The sequence below is a fragment of the Trachypithecus francoisi genome, unplaced genomic scaffold (assembly GCF_009764315.1).
Source record: "Trachypithecus francoisi isolate TF-2019V2 unplaced genomic scaffold, Tfra_2.0 Lachesis_group10, whole genome shotgun sequence".
In the NCBI taxonomy this organism is placed as follows: domain Eukaryota; kingdom Metazoa; phylum Chordata; class Mammalia; order Primates; family Cercopithecidae; genus Trachypithecus; species Trachypithecus francoisi.
In genome coordinates this window covers 13,158,453-13,171,975 of record NW_022681455.1, presented here as the reverse complement: position 1 = coordinate 13,171,975, position 13,523 = coordinate 13,158,453, and the positions used below count along the sequence as shown (strand labels likewise).

The window sequence follows — 13,523 nt, the reverse complement described above, 5'->3', positions numbered from 1 at the left end:
AACCACACCAAAATTGACATAAAAATATGCATAATTCATAGTGGAATTGCTGTGAATGGATGGGCTATGACGTTAAATGCTAAAATTCTCCCTGCCTTTCACTTATAATTACAAAACCTACTGTGGGGATTTACAACTTTTATTCATTGTGTTTTTGGTTCCTTGAGAGTAAGAAAATATTCCACATTTCAGAACCGCGGTTTTTCATAAGGCCAATGACCTTCTCCAAAAACCCAGAAACTCCTTTACTCAGAGCCAAAGAGAGGGGTTTTAATGAGTCTCCAGGACAACTTGGTCAATGTTGAATTCTGATGATTAGTCTGAAACTTGATTGTACTTGTTTTTCCTCCAGCCCAATCAATAGTTCCTTCCATGGGGATTGTTAGATGCTGGTTGCTAAATACTTGGCAACTCCTTTGCCCTCTGGGAAAACAAAGAAAAGTGCTATTCTAATTACAGAGGTGAAACTCTGGGTCAGTAAGCAATGCAAGTGTTTTTCAAGTTAGCCGAATTTTGACAAGCATCCTCTGGCTAGTGAGGAAAGCCTTTTCAGATAATTTTTGGGGTATTTAGAGAATGGATGTTCAGCAAGACCTCTTTGAAACCTAGTGATATTAACCCTTGAGCAGCAAGCATGCTGTAGGGAAATCCAGTATTCTATGCATCTGGCTTTACCCAAGGAGGCTCCCTCCATGAATAGGTGGGTCTTCTCTGAGTTAACAGCTGATTATGAGCAGCATCACTGAGACGTACCACTGAGTTTGTGACTGGCATTCTTTTTTTTTTTTTTTTTTTTTTTTTTTTTGAGACGGAGTCTCGCTGTGTCGCCCAGGCTGGAGTGCAGTGGCCCGATCTCGGCTCACTGCAAGCTCCGCCTCCCGGGTTCACGCCATTCTCCGGCCTCAGCCTTCGAGTAGCTGGGACTACAGGCGCCCGCCACCGCGCCCGGCTAGTTTTTTGTATTTTTAGTAGAGACGGGGTTTCACCGTGTTAGCCAGGAGGGTCTCGATCTCCTGATCTCGAGATCCACCCGCCTCGGCCTCCCAAAGTGCTGGGATTACAGGCTTGAGCCACCGCGCCCGGCCCGTGACTGGCATTCTTATTGCAAAAGTTAAGCTCCTTTTTATCTTTTCAGAAATGTCTTGTCCTTTCCCACTTATTCAGATTCTGGCAACATACTTTTTGCATCTGGTCAGCCCACGTGCTGCTTGTACCAATGGCGAAATACTGCCCACTACTCAATATACTGTTTTGAGTACCATATCCACCACGCTCCGACCACATCATTCTGTGAGTTACAAAACTAGAGGTTCTTCTACATTTTTTTCAGCTATTCTTTCAATTCTTACAACACAGGTTTATTACAAAAGTGGTAGAGGGAGATCATGTGACTCAGCTGCTCCTGCTGTTGGCTAGACTAAATCAGGTCTCCTCTGGGTGTGGTCAGACCAGCAACATCCATATCTCCTGTAAGCAAACTGCTATGGTCTAAATGTGTGCCCCAAAGTTCATGTGTTGGAAACTTAATCCCTAGTGAAATGGTCTTGGGAAGTGGGGTTAATAAGAAGTGATCAGGTCATGAGGACTCTGCTCTCATGAATGGACTGATGTGGTTAATGTGAGAGTGGACTGTTACAGAAGTGAGTTCTGCCCTCTCTTGCTCTTGCCCTTACTTGCCCTTTGGCCTTTCATCATGGGCTGATACAGTATGAAGGCCCTCAAAAGATGCCAGCACCATGCTCTTGAAATTCCCAGCCTTCAGAACCATAAGTCAAATACATTTTTGTTCATTATAAATTACTTGTGGTCTGTGGTATTATGTTATTCTGTTATAACAACATAAAATGGACTAAGACACTTACAAAAATGAAAGTTTATGAGACTATTCAAGATTTACTAAATCAGGATCTCTGGAGGGTTGGGGGAGTTGAGCCCAGGAACATCAGTTTTAACAAAATCTTTAAGAAATTCTAATGTACTGTATACTACTATCTGAGAACTAGCTTAAACAAGCTAGTCATTGAAATTGCTATCTGGAACACCTGGTCACCTCTTCTTTTTACCCTTTCCTTATTATCAGCATTATCTTAACCTCCTTAAGTAACTGAGGAGGTATAAACAGGGCACAAGCATCAATCATCTTACATTCTGCAGAATCCTTCCTCTAATTCATAGTTAAAGAAATGCTTGTTGGTTGATTAACTCAATTCCACAGAGGATTTCCTAAAGTTAATAATCACACAATTTGGTGAGGTTAATCATACTAAAACACAACCATCCAGCCAGCTCACAATTTGGGAATTTAAGAAGCCAGGAGATGGAAATACAAAGACTTCCATTGCAAGGTAAGAGAAGAATAACTGAATAAATATAATGTGCAACAGTGTGGTACTCAGGTATGGAGACAGAGAATTTTAGAGGTAAGTGAGTGGAGAGCTGAAAAAAGAAATTTTTTCCTCCAGTCCTTTACTGAATGGTATGTCTTCGTAGTTTTGTGACATACCTACTACAGGCAGACAATTTATCAAGTTTAAGGGTTGGGGTTTATAAACATGTATAAATAGTTCTCTTTTGCAAATACTAGAAAAAATCACTACAGACCCTTTTGCTTCCAATCATATTTCCCTATGACTATCCACTTCTTCATCAAACCTAAGCACAAAAATTTACAAGTTTACCTGTTTCTCAGGGTCTTTATCCCCCAAAGCTTATACTAAACTTAACATTAAATAAATTTATGTATTCTTTTGCTTGCGAATCTATCTTTTGATTGATATAGGGGTGTCAGCCAGAAACCTAGTGGTGGTTGAGGACTAGATATTTTCCTCTCCTACAGTATTTGGCTTCCTCTTATAGTTTTATTGTTATTCTTTCCCTCACCACCAGGGTTTCATAACACACTCAATATTTGCTTGTTTGAATATTGTTGATTATTATGCAGTCAAGCAGACTAAAACTAGCCCTTGTTGTGACATTAAATTAACAACCCTTCCTGATTTATATCATCCATAAGGCTTATAAATTACAGAAGACTTTGACTGAGGCAGGTGCTAATTTTTAAATGTGTGTCTTGTTTGTTTCTCAATTTAAAAAACAAGCAAACAAACTATAAACAATCTTGGTAAAGAGAAAGCTGAGAAGTGGGTTTATGCATTAATATCTCTTGTTGAAACATTCCAAGTTAATGTCATTTTATTGGGTCAATGTAGTTATGTTTGGATTTTACCTAAGTTATCTTTCATGTTCATTTAAAATTCTTCAAGATTAAACACTCTTTAGAGGTAAAAGGGTATACACCCATATCCACACCCACAACCACAGAGTATCTCCACTAGGAGGGATTTTTGATGGAAAACAGGAACACTCTACCTCACAAGCAAGTTGCACCCATGGGAATGGGATGCCTTCCCATCCATCCCATGGGAATAATGGGAATGGGAGCTCTAAAACACCAGTGGCTCTAAAACATCCAGTCTTAGTGACCAGAGAATTCAGTCCATTCCAGGAGATGTTCCTATTCAACACTTACTCACTGATTCACTTGACTACCATCAGTGGGCATCCACCATGTGCCAGGAATATCTAAGACTGAATAGACAGACAGCCTACCACTTGCGGTCTACTGGAGGTGACAAATGTTAGATCATCAGAAGAGGTGACATATGATGGTGAATGGAGAAAAGTTCGAGGGAAACTAAAAGGCATGATGAACAACTGTGATAATGGTGCCTGATTTCATTCAGAGGATGTCTGAGCAAGTTACACTTAGACAGAGATGGAAGGGATAACTAAGACTTTATCCAGGTGAAGACTGGGAGGTCATGTGCAGAGGCCACAGAGCTGGAAACACAGAGCATTGACGTGGCCGTGTGGCTGGAGTGACCAAGCCAGGGAAGCAGGCAGGGCCTCATAGGCCACATCAAGGACTCTGGACTTCGTGTGTTATAAGTTAGTGAAGTGTATTAAACAGGAAATGACATGACTATGTTTTTGCTTTCATACCATTACCATGGCTACAGGGCAGAGACTTGATTGCAGGTTGCCCACGTGGATGTAGGAAGATGATAGGAGGCTGTTGTGATGGCCCAGGCAAGAGACCTTAGTGGATAGCCTAGGAAGGAGTCACTGGAATTAGAAAAAAGTGAACACATCCCAGAAATAATGAAGAGCTATGATCAGCGGGATTTAGAGACTGACTGGATGTGAAAGGTGCTAGACAGGGAGGCGTTCAGAATTACTATTTTCATCCTGAGTGAAAGAGTGGACATTAGGCCATTTATGGAGGAAGGAGACACAGAAGGTGGATCAGGTCTGGGAAGTGAATGATGAGTTTAGTTTTGGCCATCTTGAATCCGAGGTCCTCACAACACAGACTGGGGATATCAAGCAGGGGTTTGGTGCTTAGAAGGAAATATAGATGGAAATATAAACTTGGGTTGTATCAGTGGGTAGATGACACTCGAAGCCAAGTGTGTGATGAAAAGCCTCAAAAGAGGGAGTCCCAAAGAGAAGGCCTACAAAGAAATCAACAGGGATGTAACAGGTAGAGGTTGGGCAGAGGTGGAGGAGTAGCTAGGGAGAGAGAGGGAAAAACAGGAAGGCACAGTGAACCTGAAGCCAAGAGAAGAGGGCCTTGAATTGGAAGGACTGTTCAACTGGGTAAACATCTCTGGGATGCTAAGTAAGAGGAAATCTTTCAAGTAGCACCATGGAGGGTGTGGACCTTACAAGGGCAGTTTCAGTAAAGCAGTGAGCAACTTGAGAAGTTCCATGATGAGAGGTGAAACTACTAGTAGCCAGAGGAAAATACAAAGTCAAAGGAGTGTTTTCTAACATGGGAGGTGCTTCAGTATGTTTTGACTGAGTAGAGGAAGGATTCAGTAATAAATGAAAACTGAGATCCATAAGAGAGAGGAGAGGACGTGGGATTCTGAGTAGGTGGGAGAACAGGACACACACTGATCTTTAAAAAGTAGAGGGACATTTCTTCTATTGCAACAGGAGGAGCAACCCAGAGAAAAGGTAGATTGGACAGTGGGAAGGTGGGGCATTCCTGTCTGAGGGCTGCTGTTTTCTATATTAGGCTCCTAGGGCAAAAATCACATAGTGGGGATGGGAGTAGGAAATTGAAAATGGAAAGGGAGGAGATCTGGGGATACTAGAGGAGGAATAAGTCTCTGGGGACAAAGGGAAAATGAATGTTCTAGAGAAACACAGTAGGATGGCTAAAGTGGTATGGAGGCCTCACTGAGGCTGCCAAGTTAGCAGTAAGGCAATGTGCCATGGTTGAATAGGAATCTGGTTATTAACTACTCAGTGCCAGGCTAGATGGTTAGCCAGGGCAAGAGGGGCATTCTTCAGCTTTAAATTAGTTTCCTTGCATGAAGTTAAATGGCTTTGTAAGTCTCAAAAGTAAAATAACTTTTCCTCTGCTCTTACAATCAAGAAAATGTCAGAATACTACTACAAATCACTCACAATCAGTGCAACAACAACAATAAATTACCACAATGAATTATTTTAGAATACAAGATACTATTTCTGGTGGAACCAGGGGCGGGAGGTGAAGAGGGGTGGGGGCAGGAGGCCAAGACATGGATTGATTTGCATCAACAAAAATAATGTTTTTTAAGAAATGTATCCGCCTTAAATAAGCACAATGCTTTCCATTTTCTGTACAAAACATAAAACCAGTAGACCATTTGAAGATCCAGAAATAGTATTCCTTAGCTAGAATGCCAGCGCCTCAAGGGAATTCAAACTGACCCTGTCTATAACTGTGTGGGTTACAAGGAGTTAACTTTGTTCTGGAACAAGACTGTAAACATGACTTGTCAACATTTGCATTTATGTTTCCAATTATTTATCCTCTACCTTATTAATGTTTATAGTAACAGAGAGCTTAAGTCCTCTTCTTTTAAAATATCAGATTAATTATTCACTATATATTTAAAAACTTATATTATGCTGCCTTTCTATGTCACCTTTGTTTTTTCTTATTGCACACAGATGCAATTAAAAGCTCTTTCTGTATTCCAGAAGTCACACATGATAGGAGGGAGAAGCTACATGCCTCTTGAAACTATTCATAGAATAGTTCCAATCTCTCCTTGTTATTTTTCCTGGCATCTCTAGACACACAGACTTTCCTTAAAAATAACACTTGCAAAAGCTATGCTTAATAAATTTGTCACTATGCTGACATATCCAAATCAGAATGCTTTAAAGACAAACAGAAAACTAAGACCATTAGAGTTTCTTCACGAGTTTCAATTCCCTGAGTCTCATCACATCCTCAGTCTCTGCACTTGTTCTTTTCCCTACAGGACAAAATGACATCTTTCTCAAGTGTCCACAGCCTCCCAAGTGTAATTACTAATATTATGTTAATCTGCACTCACAGTGTCACCAACACTTGATTTGCTTTCCTGAGAAGATTCCCAAGTGTGATTTCCCCAAGTTTAAAGAGTAGAAAAGAAGACACAAATGTAAGAAACTTTGCCCGCTATGGTTGCCCAACGGTTTCTAATTAGCATATGTATTTGAAAGATCTGAAGCATTGGTTTAATCTCTAATCAGAGAAGGAATTTCTCTTGTACCTTTAGAGAGGCTTGTGAATGAGCCAGTCGCTTGTTTGGCTCCTAGGATACCAGAACTAACACCAGGGGCTGGAAAAGAAATGATCAAATTTATTTCTTTTAGTTATCAATTTGATTTCTATCCAGCAAAGTCTGTTGTTTAAAAAAGGAGGGGTGAGGGGGACTGTGGTTTGGAAAGATTCTCATTTTAACCTCTGTAGGCTGTCTACGTAGAATGACATAAAACTCAAAAGTTAACATTTATGGGGATGTGGTTAAAAAAATAGGGAGCTCAAAGGAGAAGAAGGTCATTCCCAGTTGTGATTATTTCAGACTCTAACTACTGGAAAGCACACAGTTAAAAGAAACGGCACACAGATCAAAAGGGACCACCCTGCTACGTTTTGGGTTTCAAAACCTGCAATTGTTCCTATCCACTTGTTTTCTTGTACTTGCATGACTTAACACATAAAACGTGAAATGTGATAAGCCAATGGATCAAAACCCAGTTCTTCCTCTTGATAGGTTACCCAGTAAGCTTTATAAGCCTGGTCTAATAAAAACAAAAAACAAACAAACAAACAAAAACACCCTTCAAAATAATTCACTTTAGAGTTTAGTATCAATTTACATTTCTAAAGTTCAAGGTCACGTCCCTTCCTCCACCCTTTGCCTTCATCCTCCATTCACTTCAATCTTTGTATGACCTTCCAGCTGTGGGCAGATTTACGTTTTGAGTCTGCCTATTCCGATTTAGGCATGCCAGAGTAAAGTTAGGATAGTAGGAGGATCCCACAATACACATTTTTTTTTTCTGGTTAAAACAGAAACTATCAAACCTAGAATAAATCAATAGAATACTCTGCAAGGCAGAGACCACGTCTATTTTACTTGCATCCTGCAGACCTAGCAGAACATCACCCAAAAGTGAATAAAAGTGAGTGCTGAGGATGGTGATGCAGGCTGCCATTGACTCAAAATTTAAATCACTCACCCTGAAAAGTAATATGCTCTGTTCTCTATTTGCTTATTTTATAAATTAATAGGCCATTAACAGTGTACCATCTTCTATAGGGCTTCTCTCTTAGGAGTGACACTGGAAATAGAGAGCGTATCAGTCTGCTCAAGCTGCTGTAATAAAACACCACAGATTAGGCAGCTTAAACAACAGAAATTTATTTCTCACGGTTCTGGAGACTGGGAATTCCAAGATCAAGTCACTGGCAAGGTAAGTTTCATTCTGAAGCCTCTTCTCTGGGCTTGCAGGTGGCAGCCACAGTGCTTGTGCTCACATGATCTCTTTTGTAAGAGAGACACTAGGCTAGCAAGCTCTCTGGTGTCTCTTCTTATCTAATCCTTCCACATCAGAGCCCTGCTTTCACCTCATTTAGCCTTAATAACTTCTTTAGAGGTACCATGTTCAAATACAGCCACCCTAGTGGTAAGGACTTCCATGTATGAATTTGTGGGAAGACACATTCAGTCCATAAAAGGGAGAAAGAAGGGGTGAGCGATGAAATAATGCTGCATATTTTTTTCTCCAAACTTTGTATTATATTAGTGTAATATATGTAGGTAATAATAAAATGTACTTAATCTAATGCTCTCTTCTGCATCAAAAGATTGTAGTATAATTGTGCTGTCAAACACAGCTATCAACTTTATGCTCCCATCTCTGTCGCCTTCAGCCTCGTTCCTGGGCTCCTTAGCTGTCTCCTGCTTCCTTCTCTAAACTAGAAAGATACTTTATCACTGGGTGTGGTGGCTCACGCCTGTAATCTCAGCACTTTGGGAGGCCGAGGCGGGTGGACTACCTGAGGTCAGGAGTTCGAGACCTGCCTGGCTAATATGGTGAAACCCTGTCTCTATTAAAAATACACAAAGTAGCCAGGTATGGTGGCAGGCAGCTATAATCCCAGCTACTCGGGAGGCTAAGGCAGGAGAATCGCTTGAACCCGGGAGGGGGAGGTTGCAGTGAGCTGAGATCACGCCAATGCCCTCCAGCCTGGATGACAGAGTGAGACTCCATCTCAAAAAAAAAGATAATTTATCATTTTAAAAAAATAATAGAATCATGGAAAAAGTATAATACAGGTAATACATTTTGATTTTAAAATAGAAAATCTGTTTAGCTAATTTTAACCTAAAATAGAAAAATAGCTGGCCATGTGTGGTGGCTCACACTTGTAATCCTAACACTTTGAGAGGCTGAGGTGGGAGGACTGCTTGAGCCCCTGAGCCTAGGAGTTTGAGATCAGCGTGGGCAGCATAGTGAGACCCTGTCTCTATAAAAACAAAAATAAATTAGTCAGGTGTGGTGGCACGCATCTGAGGCCCCAGCTACTCGGGAGGCTGAGGAGGGAGAATTGCTTAAACCTGGGAGTTTAAGGCTTCCGTGAGTTGTGATTGTACCACTGCACCCCAGCCTGGGTGACAGAGCAAAACCCTGTCTCCAAATAGAAAGAAAATCATAATATCTGACCCTGGTGAAAGAATGGCTCTTCAAAATCAGATTCTGTCCAGCATTCAAGGCTATCTACTTACCGGACTACTTTAGCTTTCACTCCTAGTGTTTAGTCCATTCTTGATACTTTTTGTCTTTGCTGAACAGAAGTGAATAAATATAATATTAACAAAGAACTGGACTAAAACCCAATATAGAAGACAAGGACTGGAACACATTTTATTCAAAACCTACCAGGAATTCACTTGAGGCAAGGAGGCCCAGTTATCAGTCTCCTGAATGCCTTATTTGTACTAAGTTGTCTATGTTAGTGTGGAGGGTATAACCACTAACTAAATTGGCCTGAAATGTGTAATACAACTGTGATTTTGCTGACACAGTGTTAGAGTGGCATGCTGGATGCAACAGTAATAACTGTGATAAGGAGAATGATGATGGCGGTGGGAGGCTGCTTGTTTCTAATAATCAGAATGATCTTTCTTACAGAACATTTGGCTCAACTCTCAATTTATGGACTTGGATACATTTGGTTCTTCTGGCTAAATACAGCTGAATGCTAACATATTTTTAAGTTGTTGCAATAAAGGCAAAACTATATGGCTGGTTCAGAAGATGCCTCTTTGTAATTCATATTAATGCATTAAAAACGAAATTCAATAAAATTGGACTTACTTGTTGTATCTTGCCTATAGTTCATAAAACCTAATATCAGTTTCAAATGTTGTAATACCTGTTTCTAAATAACAAAGTAGATACATATTGCCCAAGATCACTAAGAATTCTGTCAACCACATGAATGCAAATCACGCTTGGACTGACCCTGAAGAGTTCCCCAGTTTGTCACTCACAGACACAAACAAGATCATGGCTAGACCACCCTAGGCCTGTGGGTCTACTGTAAAGATCATCAGACAATATTCCATAATCTCTAGATGCTTATTTTCTATTATAAAAACTTTCAAACATATGGAAATGCTGCTTTCCTGCCGGAATCCCTCAGGCTGGAGTTTACTTTGTTCTCAGTGAAGGCAAAAAGCATCAGTCTTCATCCATGTTCTATAGCAAAGCACGTATTCTGGCATCTCTGCCACAGTGTGCTAATGGGTAGAGTTCCCTTCTGCTTTTTTGCTCCATCAGGAGCTTCCTACATTCTTGGTTTAGCTCTTTTCCACGTTCCCATTCCTTCACTGTCTCCCATCACCACCAGATGGGACTGACTAGTTGCAGAAAAACAAGCTCAGGACTCCCACTGAGTCCATATTATGGTGAGTTGTATAATTATGCCATTATATATTGCAATGTAATAATAATAGCAACAAAGTGTACAATAAATGTAATGTGCTTAAATCATCCAAAAGCCATCTGCTGTCCCCAGTCCACAGAAAAATTGTCTGGCTTCTGACATTGAGATCTTGACGATCTCAAATGCTTCTTTACCATTAGACTGGAAGCTACTTAATAGCAGGAATGACATCTGCCTGGTTCACTTCTATATTCTTAGTACCCAGCACAGGACTTAATAAATGGCAACTGTTCAATAAATATTTGTTAAAAGAACAAATCGTATGCAAAAGAATGAAAATTGGGAGGCCCTAAGCTGGGGGTCCCCAACCCCCAGGCCCCAGGACCAGTCTGTGGCCTATTAGGAACTGTGTGCCGCATAGCGGGAGATGAGCGGCAGCTGAGCGCAGCTTCATCTGTATTTACAGCCACTGCCCATCACTTGCATTACCGCCTGAGCTCCGCCTCCTGTCAGATCAGCGGCATTAGATTCTCAAAGAAGTGCGGGGCACGGTGGCTCATGCCTGCAATCCCAACACTTTGGGAGGCTGAGGCAGGTGGATCATGAGGTCAGGAAATTGAGACTATCCTGCGTAACCCAGTGAAACCCCGTATCTACTAAAGATACAAAATAATTAGCCAGGCGTGGTCGTAGGCGCCTGTAGTCCCAGGTACTCGGGAGGCTGAGGCAGGAGAATCGCTTGAACCCAGGAGGCGGAGCTTGCAGTGAACTGAGATAGAGCCATTGCACTCCAGCCTGGGCCACAGAGCGAGATTCTGTCTCAAAAAAAAAGAAGGGCGACCCCTATTGTGAACTGCACATGCAAGGGGTCTAGGTTGCCTGCTTCTTATGAGAATCTAATTCCTGATGATCTGTCACTGTCTCCGATTGCCGCCAGATGGGACTGACTAGTTGTAGAAAAACAAGCTCAGGGCTCCCACTGATTCTATATTATGGTAAGTTGTATAATTATTTCATTATATATTACAATGTAATAATAATAGAAATAAAATGTACAACAGATGTAATGTGCTTAAATCATCCTAAAACTATCTGCTACCCCCAGTCGGCAGAAAAACTGTCTTCCACACAACTGGCCCCTGGTGCCAAAAAAGCTGGGGACCGCTGCCCTAAGCTATGTTCTCATTCTTGTCTCAGGTCACTAAAGAACAAACGCAGTGAATTACAGCTGAAGTATTCAAGGCCAAATGCTGGCTGACCTAAGAAGCCAAGTTTGGTCCAATATAATCATCTTGGGGACGTTACTCTGAAGGGAACCTTGCAGGGATAAAAATGAACAACTTTAGTAGAAGTCAACAACGCAGTGCTGGCCAGGCGTGGTGGCTCATGCCTGTAATCCCAACACTTTGGGAGGCTGAGGCGGGCAGATCGCCCGAGGTCAGGAATTCATGACCAGCCTGGGCAACATGGTGAAACCCTATCTCTACTAAAAATACAAAAAATTAGCCGGGCATGGTGGCATGCACCTGTAATCCCAGTTACTCAGGAGGTTGAGGCAGGAGAATTGCTTGAACCTGGGAGGCGGAGGTTGCAGTGAGCCAAGATCGCGCCATTGCACTCCAGCCTGGGCAATAAGAGTGAAACTCCATCTCAAAAAAAATATAACCAATGCAGTGCTGTTGTTCCCTTCTATTTATATTACTTAGCTTCTGGCATTTCAGCTTACCTGATAGCCCGCTGTTGTCCACTTCTGATTCTAAATGACATTTCCTATGCATTTCAGGAAAATTATTATGTCACAAGGAGGACAAATCCAAGTGATGCAGATGCTGCGGGGCATGTGGCTGCATTTTCCTCTGGCCTCATCTCACCAGTTTGTTCCACTGTGGTTACCGTTTGTCAGTTTTATTCACTAGCAACAAAATTGGCACATAAATCTGTCGACTCATTCAGGAATCCCGCGATAGGTGTTATGAATATACAGCTAGCAGGACACAAACCAGAAGCATCATCCGGACTCCAGAAATCTGGTTTTCTATCAATTATCTAATGCGACCCTGTCACATGACCATTAGTAAATGAATTCATTATTTTTTGGCCTTGGTTTCCCCACTTAATGAACACTTTGGATGAGGCAATTTCTAAGGTCTCTTCAAGTTCTCAAATGCTACAATTCTACCTAAAAAATGATGATAGCATATTGAGTCAGAATTCTTCAGGAAATAAGCTGACGTGTTCTGGCTGCACACTGACACCCAAGAAAGCCTCCCCTGAGCCAGGCACCTAAGTAGACCTCTCCCAGATCTGCCCTTCTGTACAAAGTGAGATGTCTGGGCCAATAGAGTGCAACCCCCTGGAGCCTGCACCCTCTCAGATATCCCACTCTGTGTACTCGGGACCCCTGGGTTCTCTGCCCAAATAGCCAAGAGCTTCCAGGGGATGAAGCTTGAGCAGATGTACTGGTAAGTGTCCCCACCTGTGCCCCAGGGGTTTCTTGTGGTGGAGGGATGGGCGCAGGGCAGGAAGAGAAGGGGGCAAACCAAGAGCTAAGGGGGAGGGGACTGTGTTTGTAATCTTGTCCAGTTTGTCCTCTTGTTAGTGGAGGACCTGTAGGAGGTCCCTCTATGATTGCACAGTGACAGAGAAGGTAAAGGAGACAGAGGAGGTGAAGCAGTCCCTTCCTATCACCTCTTAGCAAATCTACAATACATTGCCTGTTTTCTGGATGTTTGAAGTTTTGTATAATCCATTTCTAAATATAACTGGCACCCTCTTTTTGCAAGACTGTCTATTAGGCTCAGAGGATACAAAGCTGAACAGCAGAATGTCCGTACTCGAGAGCCCAGGAGGAAATATTTCCATGTGCATTGCATTGTATCCCTGTTTTCCCGCAGACAAGGGTCATTTAAATGTTGAAGCTGACCTTAGAAGGGCTCTTCAAGGTGACTATGGGGACAGCTTTGTGATATCCAAAAAGCTGAGAATCAATGGTGAGCAAAAATAAGGAGAAAGGAACATCTTATACAGAAACTAGGGTCAAAACAAAGCCTATCTGAGCCATGTTTAGGGAGCTCTGGTGAGCAGCTGCTGGGAGCAAATTTTCCAGATCTAAAAAAGAAAACCTGCTAAATAGATGCTGGTCAAAAAAAAAAAAAAAAATGCCTGAAATATAGTCATTACTCAAAAAAAGTTTGGGAATGTAATTAAATGGATCCATAAACACTTGGAGTACAGAACC

The 13,523-nt window shown here is 41.8% G+C and overlaps 1 protein-coding gene and 1 long non-coding RNA gene across 16 annotated transcripts in view; one reads left to right on the top strand and one right to left on the bottom strand.

Moving 5' to 3' along the window:
• Positions 1-9,684, top strand: part of LOC117086739 — a 117,981-nt gene extending 108,297 nt beyond the window's left edge. Inside the window, exons 2-3 of the long non-coding RNA XR_004438556.1 lie at positions 7,653-7,806; positions 9,529-9,684. This is a non-coding gene — a long non-coding RNA (uncharacterized LOC117086739). The remainder of the gene's footprint in view (positions 1-7,652; positions 7,807-9,528) is intronic.
• The window catches only part of PHACTR1 (phosphatase and actin regulator 1), a 596,190-nt gene that overhangs the window by 203,274 nt on the left and 379,393 nt on the right, over positions 1-13,523 (bottom strand). The window lies entirely within an intron of this gene.